This window comes from Globicephala melas, chromosome 14 (assembly GCF_963455315.2).
Source record: "Globicephala melas chromosome 14, mGloMel1.2, whole genome shotgun sequence".
NCBI lineage: Eukaryota > Metazoa > Chordata > Mammalia > Artiodactyla > Delphinidae > Globicephala > Globicephala melas.
In genome coordinates, this window is record NC_083327.1 from 36,582,766 (window position 1) to 36,603,133 (window position 20,368).

Here is a 20,368-nt window from a genome sequence, read left to right on the forward strand (position 1 = left end):
CAGTTTGGCTAGCAGACAATAAGCTTTGAGGAACAGGGATAGCAGAACACCATCTCCGGGAAGATGAGGGGGCGGACTGACAGCCGGGGGAAGCGAGAGAGGGGGGTTGAGGGAAGGGTCAGGGCGGTCACTCTCCACAGCGGTTCGCAAATGTCCCCGGGGGCACTCACACAGAGTGCAGATTTCTGGGTCTCACCCCAGCCCCAGACCTGGTTTGGAAGATTCGGGGTGAGGCCCAGGAATCCCCAGGTGATTCTGGCCTGCAAGTAGCCTGAGGGACTCTCTTTAAAATCTGCGGCAAGAGAGGAAGGAGATATGGGGATGTATGTGTACGTATAGCTGATTCACTTTGTTGTAAAGCAGAAACTAACACACCACTTAAAACAACTATACTCCAATAAAGATGTTAAAAATAAATAAATCAATAAATATAAAATAAAATCTGCGGCAAGGCCGGTAAGTCCACCTGAAGAGGAAACCAAGCTGGGGTTTCGTAAGATGGTGCTCACTGTAACTCAGGAACCACCTCCCAGCAGCGAGCAAGAAACTCACTGGCTCTGGTTCCACAGAAACTCCCCGTGGACTTGGATGACGTAACGGGGTGATGACGACAGTGTCACGCTGGTTCCTGCTCCACACGCTCCTGGCTGACAACCTGAGGGCAGGACACCGTGACTTTGACGGGCATCACCCGCCAAACTCCCCTGGTGATATGCTCACTTTCCTGATGCCTTCTGGGTGGAGTCTGAGCCACACAAAGGGGAGGAACCATCACTTCACCTTCAGTGATTGTCACCCTCCCTTTTGGGGGCAGGGTCTTGCTAGAAGGTCTAAAATATATATATATTTTAAATTTATTTTAATAAATTTATTTATTTTTGGCTGCGTTGGGTCTTCGTTGCTGCACGTGGGCTTTTCTCTAGTTGTGGCGAGCGGGGCCTACTCTTTGTTGTGGTGCGTGGGCTGCTCATTGCGGCTTCTCTTGTGGAGCACGGGCTCTAGGCGCTCGGGCTTCAGTAGTTGTGGCATGTGGGCTCAGTAGTTGTGGCTCGCGGGCTCTAGAGCACAGGCTCAGTGGTTGTGATGCACGGGCATAGTTGCTCCGTGGCATGTGGGATCTTCCCAGATCAGGGCTCGAACCCGTGTCCCCTGCATTGGCAGATGGAATCTTAACCACTGTGCAACCAGGGAAGTCCTATACATATTTTTTAGTGTGTTGCTCCTCAAAGTGCTCTACTGAGTACAATCATACCTACAGTATTGACAAGAATTCACAGGAAGTGTCCTACCGTTGACGCTTTGCACAAAGCCTGGCAGGGGTCCCTGGACTCTCTCTTGCTGCTCTGCCAGGCATTTCTGAATCCTGAACCACTGAGCACTGACACAGAAAAGCACCGAGTCCACGGCTGGAAAGAGCCTGCCTGCCCCTGATATTTTGTCACCAATAAGCTCTGCCTGGAATTCCCTGAGCACCGACTCCTGCTCAGCCACGTGGCGGGGAGGGGGGGACTTCCTGGGGAGGTAACCACATGACTGTCCTCCGGGAGCCTCCACTGGAGGTGGAGATCAAAGGCTTAAGGAGAGCTGAGATAGGCTTCTCCAGCCTCTGTACTTGACCTTCATAGTTTCCAGGAAAACTATGATTTGTGTAATTATTTCCTCACTAGACAGTAGACTCCAGGGGGTAGGAATGGAGTCTGTCTGCATCTTCAAAGCCTAGGAGAACTCAAGGCACATCCTCAGCCTTCAGTCCCTGGCTGAGGAATGAACAAATGACCCACCAGCTGGCTGAACCGTTTGCGGAGTGCTGGGAAGGGAAGTGAGAGGCGGAACCAGAGACCAGAGTGGGGGACTTAGACGACAGAAGCTCAGGGAAAGTTTCTGAGCACAGGATCACATGCAGCCTTCCATGTTTCAGGAAGATGAGCATGGGGCGAGGCTGATGGACAGGAGAAGGGAGGGTGTGCAGGAGGCCACCCCAGGAGGAAAGCATCGCTCTGGACCTCCTGCCTCCCCTTCCCCAGGAACTGTCACAGAATCGGGAGTCCCATAGGTGGATTTTCAACCACTACTGCATTAGAAGGGATAACACCACTGGAGCTGTTTGTTTGTTTTTGCGGTACGCGGGCCTCTCACTGTTGTGGTCTCTCCCGTTGCAGAGCGCAGGCTCCAGACGTGCAGGCTCAGCGGCCATGGCTCACGGGCCCAGCCGCTCTGCGGCATGTGGGATCCTCCCGGACCGGGGCACGAACCCGTGTCCCCTGCATCGGCAGGCGAACTCTCAACCACTGCGCCACCAGGGAAGCCCTGGAGCTGTTTTTAATACACCAAAGAAATGGGGTTGCATGGACGCATCTATGGTGATTTTGAGAGCCGTACCTGTCCACCCGGAGTTAAGGAAGCACGGCTTGGCGGTACATGCCTTTGCCATGAACTCTGTCAGGACTTCAAGTATCCTTTAGTTCCTAGAAGAGCTCATTTTCCAAACACACACTCCAGTGCCCTGAGTTAATGGGTGTACATCTCACCCTCGTGGAATATTTTACTCACTCCGGCTGAACAGATGATTATTATGGCTATTATTAATATTGGGCCTAATACTAGTCACAGTAATAAACATGTTTCTCGGGGGCCACTGCATGGATAGCAATTAAAGCCTAAAAGAACATAGTCTCCAGGGACCTACAATACAAGCTAATCAGGCAGTTAGGGAGGATTTTTTTTTTTATAACTTTCCCCCTTAATCCCATCCTCACTGTGTGGGTGGAAATCACCCCTTGAGGGGTCAGCCTTAAGGCCACATTCTCGAGCTATTTCAAAAGGGCTAAGGGGTGGCGTTGTGGGCCCAGGAGCCCTGTGAAGTAATGGCTGGTGCCTGAGATAAGTTTCTTTTCGAGAGGATTTGGGTGGAGGTGGCTATTCTACCAAAACACTGCTTTGTGGCTGCCGTTGCTGTTTCTTATTCCATAATTCGTGGCAATCCTGCCATTGGGGGAGGCTGGAAAAAGACAAAAGAAAAGGGGACATGTGTGTGGGAATGTGGTAGTGAGTGAATGGAGGAACAAGGGATTAAAATAGGAAGGCAAAGAGCCAGGGGAAATGGAAAGGATAAGGAAAATATAAAAATAACCAGGAAAGTTGGTAAACAAATAGTATCAGCGTAAATAGAATCATGGCATATGGTAGCCAGCCCAGCCCAGTGCTACCCAACAGAAATGCAGTGCGAGCCACAGGTGTAATTTAAAATTTTCTAGTAGCCACTTTAAAAAAGGTGAAAAGAAACAGGCTAAAGAATTTTAGTATTTTCTTTAACCTAATGTATCCAAAATATCATTTCAACATATAATCAATCTAAAAATTATTAATGAGATATTTGAGGGGTTTTTTTGCTGTTGTTGCTCTAAGTCTTAGAAGTCTGCTGCTTTACCCTTACAGCATGTTTTTCTGCGAACGAGCCACGTTGCCAAGGTAGCTATTGGCTGCCATAGTAGGCATCACAAATGGAGCCCCTCTGGGAAGATGCTGGGGTGTCACCAGGCTGCGGACACTGTGGGCACCAAATGAGGAGGCCCCTCTCGGGCACTAACCACAGGAATTTAGTACTGGGCACCAAAGTAAGGGACAATGTCCAATGCTTGCCCCTCCCGGTGCCAGCTGAGCGGAATAAATGCTCTTCCGGTTGAGAAGAAATGTTGGGGCAGAGGGAGGTGAAAGCCTCTATCGGTTCAGAGATTCTGAGATTTTGTAAATCTAAGTCATGTTGTTAGGAGTCTGGATGGTCAGGGAAGAGAATGACAGGCCCGGGCAGAACCAAGAGAGGAAGAGGAAATGAGGCCGGTGAGAAGGGATTTGCTACACCAGAGTCTAGCGGGGAGGGATTGCTGACTTTGGGGCTTCCTGTCTACCTTGGGCTGGAGAGCTTGCCAAGGAAGGAAGGAGCCACCAACTGCACCAGAGAGACTTATCCTTAGGGATGAAAGTAATGTCACTCAACAACCCAAGGGGAAGTGCAGACTAGTGGGCCTCCTTTGGCACAAAGACCCAGCTGGGCCACATGGCCAGTGCCCTGTCTCTAGCCACGAGGCCTTGGGGGCTGGGGGTGTCCACTCCCCCCTTCAGCTTACGTAAATAGAATTTGAAATAACACATTATAAAACGATCCAAATTATGTCAGATGACTCTAAGCGATTAAATTCGAAGCGACAGAGAGGTGGGTAATGGGCAGTGGCTGCCTGCCTCCCCCACTGTCTATATCACTGAAATGAATCAACCTCGAGACTGAGTAATGCAGGGCAGGGCCACCCCACTTGGGCTGCTGCTTCCTAAAGAGAACTGGGATCTTTCCACATTTCACAGGTTCAGCCAGGGGATCTCGCCACAGGTAAAAGTGCTGCTTCACGCCCTGAAACCACAAGATCTGCCTTCTGCTGCTTGGCAGGAATTTTCCGTTCAAGGCCACAGTGTGAAGTGATGCTTTAGAATTAGGCCTTTTAAAATGAACGTAGAGTTCCAGGGTCACAGGACATTGACCACTGTGACTGAGACTTTGGGTCAAGTGTCAGCCTATAAGCTGTGAAGACGGCACATGGTGTGGGCCTGGCAGGGCATGACCCACTGGGTTCCTCCAGGGCCAGGGTCCATTAGCACATTCAGACAGCTGGTACGTTTAGGCAGCTGTTGGGTTTCAGGCCAATTTCTAAAGAAATTATACATATTTAGGCTTTGGGGGTCGGAAAATGACCATTTGACTGACTTCTTGAGAGCCCAAGGGAGACTTCACAGTCTTGCGGTGTGGGGCAGTGCCACCCAGAGGCCCACCCCAGCCATGTTAGCGATGTACCCATTCCAGGCCAGCTTGCTTGAAAGCCACACATCTGGCAAACAAACGGGAGGGAAACACGTTCATCCTGGGTTGGCTCCAGTCGTTTCTCTCCCACCGAGGAAACGGCCCACTCCCAGAGTTCAAAGCTTCCCCGCTGCTCGGGAGCTGGGACGATGTGTATCGGCCTACTGGGCTCTCTCTGCTCCGATTCTGAAAGCCCGGACACCGAGGACAGGTATCTGCTAAGTGACGGTAAAGAATGAAGTCCGAGGCTGGCAACGAAGGAGTAAGGCAGGGGAAGTCTTGCTCCAGGGAGGCTGGCTGACCCGACGATTATTTTTTATGACACGGTGTATATTATGTTGATGGTTTCATTTCTGGTTATTACTTTCTATTAAAAAGCATCTTGAGTAAGATGATTATAGGGGCATCTGATTCCCACCTCAGGAATCTACTCTCAAATTTTCAGTGAACTGTTGTTTTTCCTGGACATATTATTATGATTGTTCTTGTTATGGTTGTGGTTATGGAAACTGCTAGTTGTCAAAGGGCTCTTTTTATTAGCCATTGCTCACAACCCCATTGCTTTGAGGTAAACAGGGCACGGAGAGATTAAGTACCCCAGGAAGTTGTCTTCTGGCCAGGGCCCGCTCCTAGACTAGAGGGCCAGCATTTTGCTGGGGCCAGGGATGCCAGAGGGGGTCCCTCTCCTGCCCTCCCCAACCGCCCTGCCAGGAGCAGTCTTGGGAACTGTGAACAAATGAAGAATATGCCCAGAGCGGTGTCACTTCTCCTCGTTCTGGGTCCAGCTCCGGTGCCACGCTGGCGCTGGAGGTTTGCCATGGATCTCCTGAGCTTTTGATTTGAGTGGCTAGCCTAGTGGCAGACAGGATGGCCTAGGCTGGCCGCATTCCAAAATGAAGAGTCAGAGCTTGGAACCACAAATGTCCCTGAATCCTGAATTGGAACTAAAACACTACGGGCCGTTGCCATCTGGCTGTCCCACCAGTGCCTCAATCAATGGGTCTAAATCAGATGTATTATCTTAACCCCAAGCCAAAACTTAGCGTCTCCTGAATTCTGTCAGTGGCATCTCTCAGTTACCCAGGAGAAAAAGACTTAGATTTCTAAATAATCTAACTTTTTAAATTATACACTTATTGCAAAAAAATGCAGAAGCTTATAAAACAACTAAAAATATGCCCTGCAGCCCCAACTTCCCATCCCGCTCCTCCCAAGTACCGGTGTGTGTGTCACTCAACACTTTGTTCTCCGCAACCCAAACCAAGTTTCTTGTGTTGTGGCCACCATCTCTGACCCTACCCTTGCCTGCATCAACGCCCCCTAGTTTTTCCTTTATGTTTCTCATATCTTTCCATCCAAATTCCTACTGACCTGCGTTCAGAATATCAGTGTTCCACAGGGAAATGAGAGAGGGCTTTGGAACGGAAAGACTTAGGTCTCCATTTCTCCACTTGAACAACTGACTTTCCTTCTTTGAGTTTCAGTTTCTTTATCTGCTCAAAGGGAACAATAATATCTGCCTTCTGCGGTTGATAAAAACGGATAAAGTTGTAAAGTGCTAGGACATAGTAGGTGCTTAATAAATGTCCACAATTAATATTCTCTTCTGAGTGGCCTTGCTGAACACTCATTTCAGTTCCCTCCAAGTTAGCCTGCATATCATGGTTGGATTCATCTTTCTTAAAACACTCCTTTTATTTTGAAAGTCTCTTGCTCATACCCTTTAAAAGGCTTCCCACTGTTTATAGTGCTGGTGACAAATAGTCTTTAACTCACACCTCAGTTCTAGTTGATTAGTAGTGTCTGCTTGAGAGGTTGCCCCTGGGCCTGGTGGGAGAGAGTGCCGGGTTAGATTAGCAATATCTGCTCCGAGAGCAAAGGCAGGGAGTAGCAGGCAGCCCTGACCTGCAGAATAGAGTCCGACCTTACTTCATGTCCTCCACCCCCTGGAGGATTCCCTCCTTACAGGCGTCATTCCTCCCTCTGGACTGGTCTCCTGATGTGCCACACATACTGTAGATCCTCTGCCAGTGAAATCTCCCCCCGCCCCAGATCGTGCTGCAGCTGGCTGACTTCCCATCACCTGAGCTCACGTGCTATGTGCCCAAAGAGGCCGAGCACTTTTTATAACACTGCCATTGGTTTTCTTCGTAGCACTTCATCTCTGTCGGAAGCAGTCCTCTTGATTTGTTTTCATGTTTATTGTCTGTCTCCCCCACAAAAATCTGAGCAACTGAAGGCAGGGACTTTCTCTTATTCACTGTGTGTCCCAAAAGCCTAGACCTGGTCTGGCACCAGTGGGAGCTCAGCGCTGGGCGCTCATCGAGCCCAGGGCTCCTTCCGTGACCGAATCCTGTCTTCGCAAGCAGATTGTGGCTGGAGGCCAAGGCCTGGGTCTGATTTTTCTTGGTGCCCGCCACATGTTGTCCAGCCTGCCATATAAAATGTGCTCAGTAAATCCTGGATTGGCTGGTGGCTATGGCCTTCAGGGGGAAATTTACTAAGGCATGTGCTCCCATGAACTGCATCAGATTCTGTGCTCAAAGGCTGTAGGTCGCACCTGTGGCCAATCTGCCTTATACAGGCCACTTGGCACGCCTGCTGGCAATTTCTCTCTGGACTTTCTCCTTGGTAGTTCTCACAAAATCACTTGTTGCTGAGTTTCCTGTTTCCCAGAGATACCTGATAATGTGCTGGTTACCTGCGCCATTTACATCTTGACTTCTGGTCTTCTACTTTCTGTCTAACATCATGTGTCTGCAGGAATGAAAGCATCCAAAGGGCTTAGAATATTAAAATCCACCCTGCAGAGGAATAGCACGGACCTTAGAGAATGCTGCAGAACAGAAATGGTGGGTAACATGGAATGAACAATCTTTTTTTGCCAATGTGAGTTAACTTCCAAAGGACAAATGATGAAAGATTATTAAGTCCCCTGTGTTTAAATATATTTTCATTGGTCATTTTTCTACTCCTGGTCATATTGTTTTTTTTTTTTTTTTTTTTTTGCAGTACACGGGCCTCTCACTGCTGTGGCCTCTCCCGGTGCGGAGCACAGGCTCCGGACGCGCAGGCTCAGCGGCCATGGCTCACGGGCCCAGCCGCTCCGCGGCACGTGGGATCTTCCCGGACCGGGACACGAACCCGTGTCCCCTGCATCGGCAGGCGGACTCCCAACCACTGCGCCACCAGGGAAGCCCGGTCATATTGTTTTAATTGAAGTTTTTTTCTCCAGTTTATGTCTGAGATCACATAACATCAACACTGAAGAGCACATTCTGAAGGAGAAATGTTTTCATATTCTGCCACCCTAACAACTGCTTTCATTTTTCTCTTGTTTCCTCCCAATCTTTCTGCATATGCGTATTTTTTCACATAGTTATAATCAGACATTTTTGAGAAAGATAAACGTTTCACTGCTAAAGCCAATAATAATAAACGTAAGAAAGCACCAAATAGGGCTTCCCTGGTGGCGCAGTGGTTGAGAGTCCGCCTGCCGATGCAGGGCACATGGGTTCGTGCCCCGGTCCGGGAAGATCCCACATGCCATGGAGCGGCTGGGCCCGTGAGCCATGGCCACTGAGCCTGCGCGTCCGGAGCCTGTGCTCTGCAATGGGAGAGGCCACAACAGTGAGAGGCCCATGTACCGCGCCCCCCCCCCAAAAAAAAGAAAGCACCAAATAGTTTTACTTTCTATAATAATATGCTCATTTCCCCCCCAAAAGTCTAGGTTTTTCATTGTTGGCCTTGAACATAGTCCAGAGGTATAAAATATCAAGGAAGAAAATAATGGAAACGTCTGGTAAAGGATGCCCATACCTATACCGAAAGACATTTTACTTGTTCCTGGCTTAGACACATTCCTACGGGTTGCGAAAGGTAAAACACTTCACCCTGCCCCAGGTACCACAGAATTGGCTTCCATGGGTTGAATGCCTGGAGACGATATAAGTCAATCCTTATTATTTGCAGATTCTGTATTTGCAAATTCATCTACTCGTTAAGATTTATTTGTAATCCCAGGATCAATACTCTTGGTGCTTTTGTAGTCATCTGCAGACACACACTTGTGCAGTGCAGCAAAAATTTTGAGTCACCCAATACGCACACTTCAGCTAAAGTTGACCAAGGCAACATTGTCTCCTTGTTTTGGCCCTGACACTGTAAACAAGTGACTTTTTGCAGTCTATTTAATTCCATGTTATGCGCCTCTTGTACTTTTTGTTAGTGATTTCACTGTTTAAAAAGGCCCCAGGCACAGTGCTGAAGAGCTGCCTCATGTTCCTAAGTGCAAGAAGGCTGTGATGTTCCTTACAGAGAAAATATGTTAGAGCAGCTTCATTCAGGCATGAGTTACAGCGCTGGAGTGCTGGCTGTGAGTTCAATGTTAATGAATCAATTTCTATTAAATCAGGTGTCTTTAAACAGAACCACACATAACACAAAGTTATGCACTGATCAGTTGATGAAAATGTTGTGACCAGAGGCTGGCAGGACCCTAACTCTGTATCTTCCCTAGGGGCAGTGGTTCCACACTCGTGAATTCAGTATTCCTAGCAGTCATAGAACATAACCACCACAAGGAACGAGAATTGACTCTGTAAACTTTTGTGTGCATTGGCATTTTTTTGAGAGGGAGAGGACGATGGCTTTTATCAAATTCCCAAGGGGGCATTAAGACAGGTTTAGTCATTGCATCACATCTTCTATTAGAAGAGAAATAATGCTGGTCCTCTTGAAAAACCATGGGAGTGTTTTCAGATGACTGGATGGATCAGCCCCCAGATGGTCCCGGCCGTCATCTCGGTCCATGCTCGTCCCAAGGGAATGAAAAGCCAGGGTGTTCTAGGCCAAGCAAAATCAGTCATGTTTCATAGACTTGGAATGTAGAGGTACTCTGAACCAGCTTGGAGGAATGGTGTGTTTTAGAACCCTAAAGAAACAGTGCTCTCATTCGCTCCTGTCATCTACAGGAGGTGTCCTTTCAGTAAAGACAAACCAATATGTAAACTGTAAGAACATAATAACAGCTGCTGTTCATTGAATGCTTATTAGGAACTAGTATTATTGCAGGTAACTTTTTTTTTTTTAAACTTCAATCATTCTTTGGCAAAGACTAGTCCTTTGTTTTATTAACTTATATATTTATTTTTGCTGTGTTGGGCCTTTGTTTCTGTGCGAGGGCTTTCTCTAGTTGTGGCGAGCAGGGGCCACTCTTCATCGTGGTGCGCGGGCCTCTCACTATCGCGGCCTCTCTTGTTGCGGAGCACAGGCTCCAGACATGCAGGCTCAGTACTTGTGGCTCACGGGCCCAGCCGCTCCGCGGCATGTGGGATCTTCCCAGACCAGGGCTCGAACCCGTGTCCCCTGCATTAGCAGGCAGATTCTCAACCACTGCGCCACCAGGGAAGCCCTGCAGGTAACTCTTCCAACCATCCCAGGAGGGAGGGCATGATTAGCCCCAATTAACAGATGAAGAAAATGAGGCTCAAAGGGATCAAGCCGCTTACCGAGGTGACCCAGCTATGGCGGGAGGCGGGGCTGGGATTGGAGCTCAGCTCAGCAGAACTAAAAAGCCCACATTTCCAACCGCTGCCTCAGGGGGGTCATGACTTGTTTGCCCTGATCCTCCCCGCCAAGTCCTGTAACCACGAGGAGCCCCAGTGTGCTCGAGGTGTGATGCACTTTACTAACATCTGTTCTGATCACTTCTCAGAAGCCTATCGGCCACAGTGGAGAGAAGGGTGACGCTGCACTGCAGGGTGATGAACTGTAACTCTGGCTCTTCTCATACCATGTTGTGGTGGCAAATTCTAGGAGTTTCCAAAAATAGCATTGGGACTTCTGCTTTGCTAGAGAAGGGATTGTTCTGACCTTTCGCCCAACAAGGCCCACCTCCTGAGGGTGACAATTGCACTGCTTCACATGACATTTGGTTTCCCTCACATGTGGCCAGTCGGATTATACTTACAGGAAGTCAGAGAGAACCTCTAACCTCCTCCTGCTCTATTTTTTGCTTTTCATTCTCTTTCTCTTCTACTCCTCACCCCGCCTTTGGTTTCTTGAATCTCTGAGAATCTTCTTAACCCCCTCTCCCCCGCTCGCAGCCACAGTAAGTGTGCACTGGGGAACGTGTGTCCTGGGGAGGGAAAGGTGGCCAGGTGACACGGGCCTGGCTTCCACCCACTGAGCCGCCCTCTCTGCCTCTCCCCCACTTCAGAGGTAGGATTGCCCCACCATCCAGTCTCAGCTTCTCGAGGGAGGCGCTGCCTGAAGTCCTCCCAATCTATAAACACCAGGTGATCACTCAGCTTCCGGGCACAGGTGTTGTGAGGATTAATTACTGTCCGCCAGTGCTTTGTGATGCTCGGATGAAAGCCTTTCTGTAGTTAAGTCCTGTGGTCCTGTGTTTCTGAGCTTCCCTGCCCTGCACACTCCACCAACGTGACTCTTCAGCTGGGAGGAATGTTATCAGGTTGATGAGGTACATGTGAAATAGGACCAATATTCAGGGCAGAGGCCCGAATTCCTAGCACAGGTTATGCAGAGCTGCGTCTTCTGGAAGGTGCTTGTTAAATGTTGTTGGGGGGCGGGAGTCGGCCAGGTCCAGCCAAAGCCAAACACGACACAACGGCCTGCACACAACCTTTCAAACATGGGGTAGCATTTCAGAAATCCCTTTTTTCCAGCATCTATGCCTTGATGCTTGTAAAGTCCAACTGACTAAAGCAGTGTCTGTAAGTGGATTTTGATGGAAGTGGAAATGGCGTTGAGGGGCTCAAAGCACGGGCAACTAACGTCATTCTGCGCGAGTCTCTCGCCGAGCCGAGCCAGCCTGGCTTTCTGTGTCCCGAGCATGGCGGCTCCACACAGACGCCCACCCAGATCCTGTTCTTCAGCAGCAAAGCTCCTCTGTGTGCTTCCTTCTTTCATCAAGAGCACCATCCCTGGGAAGAAATCCCCCATCAGGTGACTCAACTGGCCTCTCGGCCTTCCTAACACTTCTTGGGCAATTCTTTCACCATAAGAGATCCTGAAATATTTTCTACTTCCACTGAAACCTCTAATTACAGAGATTGTGGATGGGACTGTGGTCTCTAAATACCAAAGAGATGGAAGCCTGGGCTTTGGAGACTGGATGACACAGTTCAAATGCCTGTTCTACCACATACTAGCTGTGTGTCCTTGGGCAGGCCACTTAACCTCTCTGTGTCTTAGCTTCCTCATCTGTAGAAGTGAGCTCCTCAGCTGATGTGAGGGTTAAATGAGAGACTGTATGTAATCGTGCCCGACATGCCGTAAGTGCTCCATTCATGTTAGCTCTGCCGAAAAAGGAAGAGAGGGATGGCTGTGCTGAGTGATGATTCTAGATTTGAGAAGCTACTTTTCTTTTGTATCACTTGGCCATGTGAATTATGCTATAGCTCATGCCAGAAAACTCCAGGGTGGGGTAGGGGTGATTTTTCTGGGATGTGCTTGCCTTACTTTCCCCATGACCAGTGGGTCGGATGCCTCTTCCAGAGTCAGCCTCACCGCTGGCGTCTCTCCTCTGGATGCTGTCTCTCCTCTGCTCTCTCCAGATGCTCCTGAATTCTTCAGGATAAAGCATCTGCTCAAAAGTACATGAGGAGAATCGAATCTGCTGTCAGTGCCCACCTCACTCGCCGCTGTGAGCAGGGCTGTGGCCTCACTCACGGAGCTGCTCTGAACTGAGAGGGGGCAGGAGAGGGTGGAACCCGAGGCTTTGCCGGGTTTTGCTCTGCTTTCTAGCTCCATTCCAGGCCAGGCCTGCATTCTCGATGCACATTTGGCCTTCAATGTATTCTGAAGCTGCAATTTTTAAAAACGGAGCTATGGAATAAACTCACTATTTAATAAAAGAAATCCCACAGCACCTCAGGCCACAGCACTAGGCCACAGAGCTTGGTCAGGGGTGCACACAGTGTGTGGTGTTAGTTGGATCTCAGAGTCACCGAAGGGCCCTTCAAATGGTTTCTGAGGCTGTCCTCACAGCAGCAGTGGTCCCGTCAGGAGAGGCTGCACCCCCGGCTGTAGGATCAGATCAACCGTCCCTCCCAACCCCAAGGCCACATAGCCCCACCTTTGAGGGTTTAGACCTAGAACCAAGTAGTAGGTCTGTTGAGATGCCTCCTTTGGGGAACTAAGCTGGGAGAAGACAGCCAGCGCAATGGTTTGAAGGTTTGCGTGCTCCCAAATTCATATGTTGAAATACTAATGCCCAGGGCAATGTGTTAGGATTGGGAGGTGCTTCGCTCATGAGGGTGGAGTCCTCACGAATGGGATTAGTTCTCTTTAAAAAGGGGCCTCCCGCAGTGGTTGGGAGTCCGCCTGCCAGTGCAGGGGACACAAGTTCGAGCCCTGAGCCAGGAAGATCCCACATGCCGCGGAGCAACTGAGTCCGTGCGCCACAACTACTGAGCCTGCGCTCTGGAGCTCATGAGCCACAACTACTGAGCCCACACGCCACAACTACTGAAGCCCTCATGCCTACAGCCCGTGCTACACAAGGGAGGCCAGCGTAATGAGAAGCCCACGCACCGCAACAAAGAGTAGCCCCTGCTCGCGGCAACTAGAGAAAGCACGCGTGCAGCAATGAAGACCCAACACAGCCCAAAATAAATAAAATTAATTAATAAAAATAAAAAGGGGCCTCCACACAGCCCCCACCCCTTCCGCCATGTGAGGACCCAAAGAGAAGCCTTCAAACTGGAGGACAGCCCTTCCGCAACCATGTGGGCGCCCTGATCTCAGACTTTCAGCCTCCACCATTGGCAGCCATATATTTCTGGTGTTTATAAGCCACCCAGACTGTGGTATTTTGTTACAGCAGCTCAAAGGGCTAAGATAACCAGCAATGTCTGCACCCTCTGAGCCTCCGCTGAAAGAACATCTACCGATCCAAGAAGAGCTCTGTGCTTGGGGAGGAGAAATGCAGCACTCCACATTTGCATTTATTCACATAGAGCAATCATTTGTTTTCAGATTAGTTCTATCATCTCAGAAGGAAATTTTGGAAAATACAGAAAAGAACATGACACCACCTGAAACCTCACCACCCTGAATTACAACTGGCTATTGAGGAAGAAGCCAGGCTGCAGAGTGGGAAGGCCAGCCTCAAGCCTCATTCCCCAGCCAGCTCTGTCATCTTGGACCAGTAGTTGGACTGGATCTCAGATTCGTCATCTGTGAAGGGAGGGCATGACACAGACGGATTCTGAGACCTCTCTGGACCTGCCATTCTATGGGATGTCAGATTCTGGGTCCACAAGCCTCAGGCAGGACAGTGCTGGGGCTTCGGTCAGCACCCAGAGACCAGGTGCTCCTGAGAGGGTTCGCCTCGGGCAAATGTATCAGGGAGCCTCTTCAGTGTCTTCTGGCATATCCTGCCAGGTGCCTGGAGTCTGCTGCAATCACTGCCCGTGTCGGAGGGCACTGCTCAGTCTGGGGCTCAGGAGAGCTGGGTGCACCCTGGCCCTGTCACTAGGTTCTAGACGCCCTGGGGCCTTAATGTCTGTAAAATGGGGAAAACACCACCTGCCTTCCCCAGCACACAGAGCTACTCTGTCAACGAGCACGTGTACATAGGAGTATCTAGAAAAGAGTTCAGGCCTAAAAATACGTAAAAGAGAGAATGATCAGATCACGTGAACAAGTGAGTCCATCCGCTAAATGGAAAGTAGGGCTTCACTCTGGGCTCCATCCTGCCCTCACACAGAGACGTTCTAATCACCGTAATCAAGAAATCAAATAAACATCAGCGAACTTACCAAACAGGTGAATGGGAAACAGAGCGGCAGTTTCAGAGCCTGGCTTTCGGTAAACGTTAGCATGACAGCCGCAAAGCAGGCAGTGCTTCGAGAGCAGGTGGGAGACGAGGAGAGGTTTCCTGGCCCCTGCCCTTCACCTTGGTCACTGACTCAGTGTGAAACAGCGCCTGCAGAGAGGAGGAGGGCTCTCATCCTAGTTCACAGATCAGCCTGCGGCCACAGTGGGGGCAGTGAGCTGAGTTCAAGGCAAAGGATGACTAAACAGCCTTCTCATCATTAATAATAATAATACTTGGCATTTATCTAGTTCTTTATGTTTTCAAAGTGCTTTATAATCATTAATTAGTTAACTAGCACTCACCACTAGCCCTGCTGTCTGCCTGTTGTGCTGAGCAGACGGAAGAGCCAGGCGGGACCTGCCTGTCCGCCAGGGGATTGCAGATCTGGGGAAAGTGAGGGCCGGGGCGTGTGGGGTGAAGAGTCGGGGGATGGTATCAACATCAAGAACTAAATTTGGGGGCTTCCCTGGTGGCGCAGTGGTTGAGAGTCCGCCTGCCGATGCAGGGGACACGGGTTCGTGCCCTGGTCCGGGAAGATCCCACATGCCGTGGAGCGGCTGGGCCCATGAGCCATGGCTGCTGAGCCTGCGCATCCGGAGCCTGTGCTCCGCAACGGGAGAGGCCACAACAGTGAGAGGCCCGCGTACCGCAAAAAAAAAAAAGAACTAAATTTGGAAGGAGACGGTTATGAATCAGCGCAAATAGATGTGGGCATGTCCCTTGACGAGGATGTCAAGCGCACAGGCAGGGACGTGATCTGCACTTGGACAATGGGATTCAGTCCTCGGTGGGTAAGCATGGTGCTTCACCAGGGGGCTTAGGGTTTTCCTAAAATCAGACTGTTCCAGCCCCTGCCAAGTGAGATGATACAGGATAGAGGTGGCATCTGTGCCCTGGACGGTCAGCTTCACCCTTTCTCCTCTTCAGAATGCCCATGGATTTGGGCATCATTTTCTAAACTCCAGGGTTCTACACGTGGCCAAGACCCAAACTTGCTGGTACTGTTTATCCAACTTGCAGTGGATATGAGGAGATTAACCTCCCTGCGAAAGATTAAAAGTGCAGTGTCTCCCAGACACTCAGCAGTGATCCTGAGTGGGGAAGCAGATGGCAGCAGGTGGGGTGAGGTGAGCTTTCTCTCCTTCCCCCGTGCCCTGAAGTTTAAATGACTCTGGGAAAAGCACAACGAGGCATCTGCGACTAGGTCAACCCACAAGCGTAGTCCATGAAGCTGGATGTGCCAATTGTCAGCTACCTACTTACATGGAAATCTGATAACTGTTGTACTTAGAGAGTAGAAACCGAAGTCATCAGCCAAATAAGTGACCAGAAGAAAGCGATTAGTCATCTTTCTTCATGAGTGATCACAACACTTCTGAAGCTTCTCCACCTGTAACTTGCAATTTAGGACCCTGTCTAATGACAGGGTGAGCGTCTCTTATTGAGCTCCAGACTCCTTAGTAAATTAAATGGCAGGTACACAAAGAGGCGAGGGACAGGAGCGTGGAAGCAGCCTCACAACTCTTGCTCTGTTCAAACGAGGTTCTAGTAAAGCCTGTGGGTCTCTGGGCTGCCCTGGAACTCCAGAACCAAAGCCTGTGGCTGACAGAGCCTCCTGGGGCCAGTCCCTTGTGGTGAGACATGCATAAATCTGCTAATTAATAACAGCCTTGATTTATGGCCCTTCTCACCACCTGGGGCTATACCTTGCCAGGTCTCAGGAACTAAAAACAAGGCAAGGGCTCGGCTTCAACGTGGCTGAAAAACCCAGAAATGATAATAATAATTAACACAGCTCAACTTCCACTTGCCCGATAAATAGTAATTAATGCACACGGCAGCCCAGGGAGGCATCTAGATTTTGATTATGAGCCTTGTTTTGCAGACAGGGAAACTGAGGCCAGGAAGTTAAGTGGCTTTTTCAAGGCCACACAAGGACTCCATATCATACCTGATGTAGGCTTCCCTGTCTCTCAGTCTGAGGTCTGGGTCATACCTGTCAGTCAACGAAGACTTAAGAAAATCACACTTATACACACACATCAGAAAAGGCATTTCCCCAGAAGTCCAGGAAAAAACGATAGACTGAGTGTGGCACTGGCCTACCAGTCACCTGCTGGGAGTGGACAGCATCTAAAACAGATAAGAAATGGTGGTGCTGTGTCCATTCTGTGAGGAAAGGCAGTGTTCCCCAAAACTGCCTTTAATGCATTTAATTGCATTTAATGTCATGCACTCCGTCTGTTACACTTCCTTTCTTTGCCTCCTCCATTTTTGTAGTTTGAACTAAGGAGTTGATGGGGATAGTTGTCTTAACTTGTCATAAACTAAAGAATTGAAGATGTTTTTCCAATAACTTGGACACTGCATGGGAATCACCTTTCCTCGTGTTTACCTTGCCCAATTGTTGCTTGAGTATTATAAAACTCTCATGAACTTAAGAAACTCCAAATATTGCTTGTACAATAATTGAAAACAGCCTCATTTGGTCTCTTCCACTCATACATTCATATATCTAATAATTGATATATTCAATATAGAAAACACAAAATACAACTACCAATCCAGTTATTTTCTCCAAGTAGATACATTTTAGTTGTCAAAAGGATAACCTTATTCTGGCCTCTTAGCTGTCAGTGACAGAAACTCCATTCAAATTGGTTTAGATGGAGAATTTCAGGGATGGCTTCAGATACAGCTGGACCCCTATGAGCAAACGATGTCATTGGCACCTGAGTTTCTCCATCTCTCAGCCTGGCTCACGGCTCATCTGTGGGGCAAAGGTGGCCACTTGAATTCAGGCTGACTTCCCCCAAGTGGAGCAGCTCTGCAGGTGGAGAGCCTTTCTTTAATGATAACACAGGCAAAAAGTCCTGGGACTGACCATGGCTGGCCCACTGGACCGCTTGACCCTCTCTGAGGTCACTGTGATAGGAGGACACATCACTCTTGTTCAGGCCTAGGTCACACACTCATCCAAAGAGCCAGGGTATAGGGGTGGCCCCTCACAGACCACTGGGGTCAAGTATGGGAAAGGAGTGGTTCCCCCAAATTGGGGTGCTGTTTGCAAAAGAAGAGGGAAAGGATGTAAGGCAGTTAAAAGCAAAAGATCTCTACTACCTTTGTATAAAACTTAAAAGTCTACATTTTACCATATAAAGTAACAGAATATTCTTCTAGATGCTATTTCCATTGCCACTCATAAAACCCTAGCTAGGCCCTCAAATACTATTGCTAAGGGACAACACCACCTTGAGGAACCTAAAAGCAAATGTGATTCTCCTACTAGTTCAAGTGTCTGCCCACATCCTTGTTCATTCAGGATGCTTATGGTCATGGACCTCAGGACCACATTCTAGAGCTGGGAGAGGGAGCCAGGGCCAACAAGAAGGCAGACAGCGTACCAAGCCAACAAGCACCTCCCTGCCAAAGGGATCTGGCAAATGCCACAGGCCTGGTGCATCTTGATTTTAACATAACACTTGACAAAATGTTCTCCAATGGGCTTCTGCATCATTTGGATTTTCATGAGGAGTACAGATAACTTTTATAATTAAAAAGAAACCCCAACAATCTACAGAAAATAAAGATGAAGACAAGTGGGTAGGATGATAACAACACAGCTAGAGGGCTGTTGGGCTCATTGAATCCCCCAGGTATGAGTCCACACCCAGAGCATATTACTTACATGCTAATATTAAATGTTAAATTGACAGTGTCTGAAAGACTTCCTCCTGTGGCTGAGTGCGTGTAGCCTGGACATCCCACGTTCTCCAGCCCTTGCAGGCTACCCTCTCCTGAGTAACCCATAACAGAAAATCCAGCTATGTCCCCATTCCTCCTCTCATCGGTTGGGGACTCCCTAGGAGGATGTCCTTGTCCCCAGAGTCATCCTGTTGTTTTTTTTTTTTGCGGTACGCGGGCCTCTCACTGTTGTGGCCTCTCCCGTTGCGGAGCACAGGCTCCGGAGGCGCAGGCTCAGCGTCCATGGCTCACGGGCCCAGCCGCTCCGCGGCATGTGGGATCTTTCCGGACCGGGGCACGAACCCCTGTCCCCTGCATCGGCAGGCGGACTCTCAACCACTGCGCCACCAGGGAAGCCCCTGGTTATTTCTTATTGTCTCTCACTGCTGCCCCTCCTGGTCAGCACCAGCTGCCTCTCTTTCCCCCAAGGACCCTCACAGTTCTCCAAAGCACAGTGAAAACAACAACAGTTTAACAGCATCTACTGAGGACTCTAGCCTAACACCAGGGAATTACAGAGCAGAAGAAGAAACTTCAAGTAGATATCAGCAGCCCCACATGCCACTGGCCTTCCTCATCACCACTACCTTTTCCTTTTTCTCACTAAAGCACTGCTCCATCACATGTGACCAGGATAGGTCATCTCTCCTGGAAGGTTGTCCCATAACATCTAGCCTTATACCTGATGACTTACAAAGAAAAGAAAAGCCTCATCAAAGCGTTCCTTCCAGAACAAAAGGACAAATTAACTCCAAGAGCTAATGTCCTTCTTCCCTAGAATGCAAAAATCACTCACAAAATCAAAATGGAAATTTCTTGGTTTCAACTCTGTCAGGGTTCGGACCCAAACTTCAGTAATAGTAAAAAACTGGCAAATTTGGGCTTCCCTGGTGGCGCAGTGGTTGAGAGTCCACCTGCCGATGCAGGGGACACGGGTTCGTGCCCCGGTCCGGGAAGATCCCACATGCCGCAGAGCGGCTGGGCCCGTGAGCCATGGCCGCTGGGCCTGTGCGTCCGGAGCCTGTGCTCTGCAACGGGAGAGGCCACAGCAGTGAGAGGCTCGCGTACAGCAAAAAAAAAAAAAAAAAAAAAATTCATAATGTTTAACCACTATGCTATCTACACCCAAACTTTTTCATCATCCCCAACAAAAACTCTGTACCCGTTGAATAATAACTCCTCCTTTCCCCTCCTCCCAGCCCTTGGTAACCACCATTCTACTTTCTGCCTCTATGAGTTTGTCTATGCCAAGTATCTTGTATAAGTGGCATCACACAATATTTATCCTTCTGTGTCTGGCTTATTTCACTAAGCAAATGTTTCCAGGCTTCATCCATGTGTAGCATGTGTGAGAACTTCATTCCTTTTCATGGCTGAATAATATTCCACTGTATGGATGTACCATATCTCTTTATCCATTCATCTGTTCATGGACACTTGCATTGTTTCCACCTTTTGGCTATTGTGAATAATGGTGCTATGAATATGGGTGTGCAAGTATCTATCCAATTCTGTTGGATATACACCAGGAAGAGAATTGCTGGGCCATATGGTAGTTCTATGCCTAACCTTTTAAGAAACTGCCAGTTTGTAATCGTGTTTTGATGGAAATGCTCGCCGCAGGTAGGTAACTTTCTTGGGTAGAGATGGCTGGGACATTTGAGCTGGGAGTAGAGATGAGTAATTGCTTTGACAGCAGGACAAAGGACCCAAGAAAAGCCTGGCTGTACCTCAGGCACTTTCCAGGTCACAGTGCTGATGGGCCACCCCAGACACTTTCCTTGTCAGGGTGGTTGTCACATGGATAGAAACCAGAAAACCACTTGACAAACTGAATTATTCACCATCGTCCCCTGATCAGGTGAGCACAATACTGTTGGCCATCACCCAGGACAGGGAAATGGCTTCCTTAGAATTCTTGCATAATGGCG

The 20,368-nt window shown here is 49.1% G+C and overlaps 1 pseudogene; it reads left to right on the forward strand.

Moving 5' to 3' along the window:
- Window positions 1-604: 604 nt before the first annotated feature.
- Window positions 605-20,368, forward strand: part of LOC115866891 (small ribosomal subunit protein eS1 pseudogene) — a 40,332-nt pseudogene continuing 20,568 nt past the window's right edge.